The following is a 10,490-nucleotide window of genomic DNA, read 5'->3' as shown; positions in this document are numbered from 1 at the left end:
GGAAGGAAAGGCTATTTCTGGTGGGACTCTCAGAAGCCGAAAGCTGCAGCACTGGTGGGCACGGACTGAGCACCTCAAAGCTGTTAGGGCACTCACCACCTAACTCCAAGACTCCTGCGTTAGAGCACGCTGGTCACAGAATGGCTTACAGTGACACTAGGTCCCGCATCAGCCTAAAGCAAATTTCCGTGTAATGAGGTACACTGCAAAACCACGCAAATGCTCAACCCAGTGGCACATGCCTCTTAAGTATAATATTAACTTGCCGCAAGAGACCCAAGGCTTTGCTGAAGAAAGGGGATCCTGAAGTCCCCACGAACTGAGCACACTTGCAGCATCCTTGCTTGTTCACGTTTAAGAACTGTGGTCCCAGGCTAAGATGACCTAGAAGTATAATGGCTATTAAAGACAAGGTCACTTGAGAAATGCACTTGAAAGCAAGGGCTCCCGAATCAAACAAACAATAGGTTTCCTGATTTAGTTGTCACGCACAAGCCTGCAAAGGGCTTCAAAGCTCCAAAATAGCTTCATTAAGAGTCATTAACAAAGGCTAATGAAAAATTAAAAGGTATAAGATGCACATAAAATAACAGGCCACGGGCATGACGTAACTCGTACCACCCTCCTCCGCCTGCCTTTATTCGCCATTGTCACGAAGCGTACCGGGACTGGTGGCCACAAGTGATCGGACACTGCCCTCTCCTCAACCTCCCGTCTCAGCCAGCCTTGCTGATTGCGACCCTGCCTGGGGCCGGAGCGACCTGGACAGAATGCTGCTGTGGGATGTAAAGCTCTTACCCGCCACTAGGATGGTTCTACCACTTCCTGGGGGTCGGCTCCAGTCCCCCGCGCAGACGTGTTGGAGGCACAGCTGGACGTGATACTTATTTCCCCACATTCGTACAGCGTCAGAACAGAGGGTGGGGTGGTCACAGGGCGCAGCAGGAAAGTGAGATCAGTTTAGATACCGAGTGCAAATTGGAAAAACTACGCCAAGCGGGAAAAACTATGAGTCCTCTGAAGCCTGTCCCCAAGAGGAACTAAGAGGTTCCCGTATCTCGGGGTATGACTTAGATTACATGGAACTTGGCCGGAAGAAGGTGAGAGAGCCTCGGGGAAATCACAGCTTTAACTCTTTCTCTGATTTTTATGAGTTGTACTGTCCAGATTCCTGTGGCATCAATGAGGTGATTGCTATCCTAGAAGCTACCTCTGTTGCCTGTGCAGTTTACAAATTGTTCCTTAGTGACCGTCAAGATTCTCCTCCCCCATATCCTAAGTATCCTCCATATTCCCATCATTATTAGAGGTTCACCAGCTCAGCAGGACCACGTCCCAAAGGCATGAAGTCTGAGTTCACAGATCCACATGGTGCAACCTCGGGTTCTGGCAGGGAAATGAGCATTTAGGACCAAGGTTCTGCACTGGCTTGGGAACTGGAGGAATATTAGAATATTTGGCAGCAATAGAGCAGCAACACCCATTCTCAGACACATGATACCACCTATCTCACCCTCTCTTATGCTTCCAGCCTGTGCAAGAGCCCTGCTTACCACTTCTCAGGGGAACCCAGGGGAACGGGTTGTTCCTCAGCATATTCAAGCTCAGAGACAAGATCCAGAAGAGTACCAGGAGAGGGTGGTACTTGAAGATGACCAGAAAGTAAAAAGTTGAAGTCAAACACTGGTTGCAAAATTTCTGGTTTTTCACTGCTTTCTCTTTTTAAGAAAGTGCCACCTGCTAACAAGTGGGGGAAAGGAATATGCAACAGTTTTGTGATGTCCCATTTTTAAAAATTTTATACTGTTTGAGGGTGGTGATATGTGGCAAAATGCTTATAGAGAGAAATGCATGTTTGTGTAGCATGCAGATATATATTATAACTTTTGAAAGTGATTACTGTGGGACGCTAAAAGTGTATTGTTTAATTTATAAAAGAGTTAAGAATGTGATGGCATAAGAAGAGTTAAGAATGAAGGCTTTATACCAATAGACAATAAATACAGAACATTTCAGACTTAGGTGGTTTGAGTTGATGAGTCATTACCTCACAAAAGCAATGATAATCTAGTTGGTATTTCTTAGTGGGCGTTTGTGCTGTGCTTAGTCATTCAGTCGGGTCCAGTTCTTTGCGACCCCATGGACTGTATGTAGCCCGCCAGAATCCTCTGTCCATGGGGACTCTCCAGGCAAGAATACTGGAGTGGGTTGCCATGCCCTCCTCCTAGTGGGTGTTGACTGTGCTTCAAACATTTAAACCCAGCCTTTGACTACTAATTATACTTATCTGTGTGTGTTTGCTCACTTCTGAGCTCAGGAGCTTCGAATTCTTCAGTGGTGTCTGGGGTTCTGGTAAATGAGAATTATCTTTTTTCAGAAAAGGTAGAAAATAAGTATCTAGAAGGTTGTTGGGGAGGATTGTGTGCTGAAAAAAAAATACTTGAAACCTCCATTTCATTTAAAAAATGGAAATATAGCTGGTTTAAATATGGTATTTGTTTCAGGTATATATCATAGTGATTCAATATTTTTATATATTATAATATATTTCAAGTTATTATAAATTATTGGCTATATCCCCTGTGCTGTACAATATATCCTTTTAGCTTGTTTAATTATATTTATTTACTCTTGGCTGTGCTACTTGGTTTGTAGGATCTTAATTCCCCAACCAAGGATTGAACCCAGGCCCTGGGCAGTGAGAGTGCAGAGTCCTAGCCACTGGACCACTAGGGAATCCCCCAGCTTATTTATTTTATACATAGGATTTTATGCCTCTTAATTTCCTACCCCTATTTTGGCCTTCACCACTCCCCACTCCCCATTGGTAGCCACTAGCTTATTCTCTATATCTGTGAATTTGTTTTGTTATATTCATTCATTTTATCTTTTAGATTCCACATAAATGTGACAACAGACAATATTTGTCTTTCTCTGTCTGCCTGATTTCATTAAGCATTATACTCTCTAGGTCCATCCATGTGATTTCAAATGGTAGAATTTCATTGATTTTAATGGTTGAGTAGTATGGCACCCCACTCCAGTACTCTTGCCTGGAAAATCCCATGGACGGAGGAGCCTGGTAGGCTGCAGTCCATGGGGTCGCTAAGAATCAGACATGACTGAGCGACTTCACTTTCACTTTTCACTTTCATGCATTGGAGAAGGAAATGGCAACCCACTCCAGTGTTCTTGCCTGGAGAATCCCAGGGACGGGGGAGCCTGATGGGCTGTGCACAGAGTCGGACACGACTGAAGCGACTTAGCAGCAGCAGCAGCAGCAGCAGTAGTCTATTACTATATGTGTGTGTGTGTGTGTGTGTGTGTGTGTGTATACATATTTTCCAGGTGACACAGTGGTGAAGAATCCACCTGCCAATGCAGAAGACGGAAGAGACATGGGTTTGATCCCTAGGTTGGAAAGATCCTCTGGAGTAGGAAATGTCAACCCACTCGTCTTCTTGCCTGGAGAATTCCATGGACAGAGAAGCCTGGCGGGCTACAGACCATGGGGTTGCAAAGAGTTGGATGTGACTGCACACAGACACACATACATATAAACATATATGTATACAGACCCTGACGCTGGGAAAGACTGAAGGCAGGAGGAGAAAGGGGTGACCGAGGATGAGATGTTGGGTGGCATCACCAACTCAATGGACATGAGTTTGAACAAGGTCCAGGAGCTAGTGATGGACAGGGTGGCCTGGTGTGCTGCAGTCCATGGGGTCACAAAGAGTCGGACACGACTGAGCGATGGAACTGCATACAGACACACAGTCATCTGTTGTTGATGGATCACATTCATTTTTTTAAGAGGTAAAGTTCAAATGCTTCAACAAGGGTCTTCTAACAGCAAAATCATGCAATTCTCTGTATAAACTGTGTAAACTGTGTGTCGCTGTAGCGGTCTGTTTCAGTCTTATATTAAAATGATAGAAAAATAAAATAAGACCCCCTGAGTGGTGATCCTCTCAGTGGGATGCAGTGGCTGCGAGTGACCTTCTCCAGGCATCTTTCACTCTTTGGTCAAGGACTGAACGAAGGATTAAAGAATTTTCTAAACCCAGGGAAGATCCCCAAAAGCTTTCTGAAAAATTTAGAGTCCTTATCGAGGCCCGTGACCCCAGGCTGCCAGGTCTTCAGCATCTTGTGCGCGTGCTGGTAGGACCTGCTGCTGCGGCTGCTAAGTCACTTCAGTCGTGTCCGACTCTTTGCGACCCCAGGGACTGTGGCCCGCAAGGCTCCTCTGTCCATGGGATTCTCCAGGCAAGAATACTGGAGTGGGTTGCCATGCCCTCCTCCAGGGGATCTTCCCGACCCAGGGATCGCACCCACGTCTCTTGTATCTCCTGGGTTGGCAGGTGTGTTCTTTACCACTAGCACCACCTGGGAAGCTCAAAAACGGAAGCAGGAGGCAGAAGCTCAGAACCCAAGGATGATATCTGAGACGCTCAGTTTTCAACATGGTCTCCTTATGGACCAGAAAAGGCTTGCAAAATAACAACCGATCTTTTAGAAGCTATTTCTTGTCTTTGTGCCTGCACTGATGGGTCTGTTATTCAAACACGCAAACAAAACCGAGATGAATCTGTACCAGCCTTTAAAGCCCATTTGGAACCTCTCTTCCTATGGTGTTCGGGTTCCGTACGATAAACGATGTCACCCAACCCACTCTGGCTGCCCTGTTTGTAAATGGATTATCTCTTGAGATTAGTGGTTCGATAAAAAGCAGAAAATAGAATGGGAGGCCACTGATCTGACTGGACTTATGGCTGTAGCAGAGTACTCTGAAGGGATTGTAAACAAAGGTCCATCAAGCTGCAGTTGCTCCAAGGCCAGAAGCCTAAAATGACACCTGGGCTTCGTCCGTTGCACTGTGTGTGCTAGGGCTCCGTCATGAAGATACTGCCCCCAGTGGGGCAATGTCTCGTTTGTAATCAACTGGGACACTGGAAAGAAAGAGTTTCCTCAAAGGTTTTATGCAAATCCTTCCGCAGCAACTTGAATGTCTTCACATCTACCCTTGAAGGGGGTGGTGGTGGCTAGTCACTACATGTCCAACTCATTGCAACTCCGTGGACTGTAGCCCCCCAGGGGGCTCTGTCCATGAGATTTCCCAGGCAAGAATATCGGAGTGGGTAGCCACTTCCTTCTCCAGGGGATCTTCCTGACCCACAGACTGAACTTGCATCTCCTGCACTGCAGGCAGATTCTTTACTGACAAGCCACCAGGGAAGTCCCCATTGAAGGACTCCCAAATGGACCCCTCCGAGGGTTAATGGATCTCTAAAGGATTTTCTGGTAAACTGCTGTGTTACTCCCTTAAACAGCCAAGGGAAGCTAACATTAAAATTAATGGAAGGCTATGCTAAATTCTGGTAGATACTGGAGCCTGCTGACGCAATCTAGGGATAACTGGGAGAAGCCAGTGAAGGGTGAGAATTCTTACCAAAATCAGCTTCCCCAAATCTCTGCCTAGTGCTTGGTGGAGAGAAGAAAATATCATTTCACACTGTCCCTTTCCACATCCAGACCCAACGGTTATCGATCCTTTCTCTCCCAGGGACAGCTGCCACCCTCCTGTCTTATCTGTCCTGACAGCTTGACTTGGTGACTGCCAGGCTGGAAGGGGGGCCTCAAAATATGGCTGGAAAGAAATATGGGTTGAACTCCATTTGTGGCCAGGGTCCACAGCCAGCTCTCAGGGGAACTGTCTAAGTCCTTCTTTCCTTTGGCTCTCTTCAGGAGTGGCCCTAGGAAGGATGCTATCTTTTGCACCTTTCTTGGGGATGCCTCCTGTGTCCAGGGGTTTGTTCAGTACCATCAGAAATACGTTTTGCTTGTCTCAGCTGAAACCTGACAAGATATTTGAAAGGATTTCTTTTTGAAAGGATTTTTAATGTGGCTTAATTGTCAAATGTTGGTCAGATTGGAAGCTAGTATTCAGAACCTGATAAGAATGTTTTTAAAAAGCTAAGTGTATCTATCTAGAGGGAAAGCAGAACCTTCTGAAGCCCTTGAGGAAAGATTTCCTAAAACATTCTAAAGACGAAACACTCCTACATCCAGACCACAGTACTCATTCAATTTCCATCTTAGTTGGAAATCTTCTCCCTCATATAAAGAAGCAAATTGAAGATAATGTATTAAGTACCTGGAAGGGCAGATCAGCCCCTGGGTCTCATTTAGGCTATAACTCATTCTTTGAGGAATTAAAAACAACTGTTCTTGGCTTTCGAATTTCTGCAAAATTTGAAGTGCTGCTCTAGAAACAATTCAAAGTCCACTTATCTTTACTATCTCCAATTCCTAAGACTGAAAACAAGGGAGAAGGAAGCTTTTTTAAAAAACAAACTGCCATAGACGCTCCTTTGCTAAAAATCCAGCCCTCAACTTTCATAAAGATTACTTGCCAAGGATGAATACAAAGTATCTTCTTCAAAAATATTAATAGAAAAAACTTTAACCATCCCAGCAGGTACACTTATTTCAACTGCCCCCCAAAAAAGTTTGAATTCAACTATTCTTTTATAAGCTAATGGATTTTACATTATCATATCCATTTCATGGCTAAAAATGTTAAAGCTGGAAGATCTGTGTTTGCATTTATCTAAATGTTGATTTATGTCTATGAATATATGTTGTAGATGTGTGATATTTTTCTACCTTTAAGTGGTTTTGCTAAGATTAACCGGAGAAGGCAATGGCACCCCACTCCAGTACTCTTGCCTGGAAAATCCCATGGACGGAGGGCCTGGTGGGCTGCAGTCCATGGGGTCGCGAAGAGTCAGACACGACTGAGCGACTTCACTTTCACTTTTCACTTTCATGCATTGGAGGAGGAAATGGCAACCCACTCCAGTGTTCTTGCCTGGAGAATCCCAGGGACGGGAGAGCCTGGTGGGCTGCTGTCTATGGGGTCGCACAGAGTCAGACACGACTGAAGCGACTTAGTAGCAGCAGCAGCAGCTAAGATGAACTTGTAAAAGAGCTTTATTTAACTGACTTGAAGGAAAATAAATGCATCTAGATTCTCAAAAATATAGAAATTAACCCAAACGTTTTCCAACCTAACACTGAAATATTTAGTAAATAAAATATTTAGGCTAAATATTTAGTAAATAAAAACTAGCTTAAATTTTTTTATTTGATTAAAACAGGCCTGTCTTTAGAATTATCAGTATTAAATGTAAAGCTTTTATTTTACTTAGGCTTACTAAAGTCAAATAAGCTCATGTTATCTCTATTAAAGAATCTGTTGGCAAGAAAAATAGCTTGGGATGATGGCTGACTTTGTTCAACATCTTAAGAAGCTTTCACAGATAGTCAAAATATAATTGTTAAGAACAAGTGATGTAGATAGATGTAAATGAAATAAGAGTTTGTAGGTGAACTTTCAGAAATAACTATGTGTAAAAGCATATCTAGCAGTTTGCCAAATATCTTTTGTAATTTGAAATTTTAAGGTTTTGATACTTTAAGTGATGCAAACTCATTGAATATCTAGATCACTTCCAAACTCTTAATTACTGAATACAGTTTTACTCACTTTTAACTTCTTCTCAGAGAAACTAAAGCTATTTGAGTCTACCAGTAAACATGTCTTCTTCCACATTTAAAAAATTGTACTGTGAGGAAGCATATGCTTTTAGAGTTTACTCATGCATTATTCATAAATTTGCCAATTTAAAGATACTAGTGGAAGAGACCGGAGAAGGCAATGGCACCCCACTCCAGCACTCTTGCCTGGAGAATCCCAGGGACGGGAGAGCCTGGTGGGCTGCCGTCTATGGGGTCGCACAGGGTCGGACATGACTGAAGCAACTTAGCAGCAGCAGCAATGAAACAGACAGTCTATACTTGCTTATTTCTTAGTCGTCACTAGAAATTGAAGGTTCTAAGAGCTAAGAATTCTGATCAATACATGTAACTAAAACTACTTAGAAATAATAAAGGTGAAAGAAAACAAGTGTTTATGAAAATTAAGTTAAAAAGCAAAACGATTGATCCAGGGTGAGAGACAGAAAAAATACACAGGACGAAGTCTGAAAGGATATGAAAAAATGACCTGGGAGGTTTTGTGCAAAATAATTCGTAGGAAAGGAATTTTATGCATGGTCAAGCTCAGACTAGAATGAATTAAAGTTAAAAAGGGAGTTTTTTAAATCAAAAGTATACTGGTACAAAATCAGAATTCAGCTTTCTCAAAGTGTTTTTTTTTTTTTTTCTGGACTATTGGTCAGCTCTTGATAAGAAAGGTTTTTCTTCACCTTTTGAGTAACCTGCCTAGAATGTAAAGATTTTATGTCTTACAAAACAGTTTCCTATGTTTCGTGTTGTCTTAATCAGGCCTTTGCGTATTTAAGAAAAATGAGTTTTCTCAATAGTAAAAGAGCTAAGTTTTGCTTAAGACTGTGTAATCTTTTTTTTTGCCTTTGAAATCTTTTATTGTCACTTTGGTTAAACAGATATCTAAGTGTTGCTTCATTATAACCTGTGATCTTTATTTAATCAAGTATCGAAGACTTTTCTTTTTTTTTTAAAACAAACTCCACCAAACCAAATTATAAATGAAGTCTTTTTGACTTAGAAGTAACTGTGGGACTTTTTGAGAGGATCCCTGGAACATCTCAGAAGATATGTCCTCTCTCCTTAGAAAAAGGAAGATGTTAAACTAATTACCTTCTTGGGCTCCAAAATCACTGCAGATGGTGACTGCAGCCATGAAATTAAAAGATGCTTGCTTCTTGGAAGAAAAGCCATGATAAACCTAGACAGTATATTAAAGAGCAGAGACATTACTTTGCCAACAAAGGTACATATAGTCAAAGCTATGGGTTTTCCAGCAGTCATGTATGGATGTGAGAACTGGACCATAAAGAAGGTTGAGCACTGAAGAACTGATGCTTTTGAACTGCGGTGTTGGAGAAGACTCTTGAGAGTCCCTTGTTGGAGAAGACTCTTGAGAGTCCCTTGGACTGCAAGGAGATTAAACCAGTCAATCCTAAAGGAAATCAACCCTGAATATTCATTGGAAGGACTGATGCTGAAGCTCTAATACTTTGGCCACCTGATGCAAAGAACTGACTCATTGGAAAAGACCCTGATGCTGGGAAAGATTGAATGCAGGAGGAGAAGGGGACGACAGAGGATGAGATGGTTGGATGGCATCACTGACTCAATGGACATGAATTTGAGTAAGCTCTGGGAGTTGGTGATGGACAGGGAGGCCTGGTGTACTACAGGTCCAGAGGGTTGCAAAGAGTCGACACAACTGAGTGACTGAACAACAACAAGCTAATTAGGCTTATTTAACATACTAAATTACACGAGAAGACTTGTCATATAAGAACTAATATCAAGCCTTCTTTATGTTGTACTCACAAAGATATAGGGCTTCCCAGGTGGCTCAGTGGTGAAGAATCTGCCTGCCAATGCAGGAGACATGAATTCAATCCCTGGGTCAGGAAGATGCCCTGGAGAAGGGAATGGCTACCCATTCCAGTATTCTTGCCTGGGAAATCCCATGGACAGAGGAGTCTGGAAGGCTACTGTCCATGTCAATTAAACAATAATAACATAAAGGTATAAGTATTTCAGAAATTATATGGAATTCCTAAAATTCTGATGTGTCCTGGGTATAATGTTATCAGTCATAATTCTAGCCATTATTTTAAAACATTTTTTGTCTTAGAGATAACCAAATTTCTTTGTCATTTGCATTATAATGAACCCTAATCAGATCTGTAACTATGGCCAAGCAAGGAATTCCAAAAAAATCTACTTCTGCTTCATTGACTATGCTAAAGACTTTGTCTGTGTGGATCACAACAAACTGTCGAATATTCTTAAAGAGATGGGACTACCAGACCACCTTACCTCCTGAGAAGCCTGTATGCAAGTCAAGAAGCAACAGTTAGAACCGGACGTGGAACAACGGATTGGTTCCAAATTGCGAAAGGAGTACGTCAAGGCTGTATATTGTCACCCTGCTTATTTAACTTATATCCAGAGTACATCACGGGAAATATCGGGCTGGATGAATTTCAAGCTGGAATCAAGATTGCTGGGAGAAATATCAACAACTTCAGATATGCAGATGAAACCATTTTGGTGGTAGAAAGCTAAGGAGGAACTAAAGAGCCTCTTGATGAAGGTAAAAGGCCAGAGTGAAAAAGTTGGCTTAAAATTCAACATTCAGAAAATGAAGATCATTGCATCTGGTCCCATCACTTCATAGCAAATAGACAGGAAAAAAGTGAATATAGGGACAGATTTTATTTTCTTGGGCTCCGAAATCACTGTGGACGGTGACTCTTGCCCTTGGAAGGAAAGTTGTAACAAACCTATACGGTGTATCAGAAAGCAGAGACATCACCTTGCTGACAAAGGCCTATATAGTCAAAGCTATGGTTTTTCCAGTAGTCATGTATGGATGTGAGAGCTGGACCATAAGGAAGGCTGAGTCGGACACGACTTAGCAGCTG

The 10,490-nt window shown here is 42.5% G+C and overlaps 1 pseudogene; it reads left to right on the top strand.

The window, feature by feature from the left end:
• The first annotated feature begins 602 nt into the window (after positions 1–602).
• On the top strand, positions 603–2,257 carry LOC112443441 (store-operated calcium entry-associated regulatory factor-like; annotated as a pseudogene).
• Positions 2,258–10,490: the final 8,233 nt, after the last annotated feature.

The sequence above is a fragment of the Bos taurus genome, chromosome 22 (assembly GCF_002263795.3).
Source record: "Bos taurus isolate L1 Dominette 01449 registration number 42190680 breed Hereford chromosome 22, ARS-UCD2.0, whole genome shotgun sequence".
Taxonomy (NCBI): Eukaryota; Metazoa; Chordata; class Mammalia; order Artiodactyla; family Bovidae; genus Bos; species Bos taurus.
This window is presented reverse-complemented; position numbering and strand designations above follow the sequence as displayed.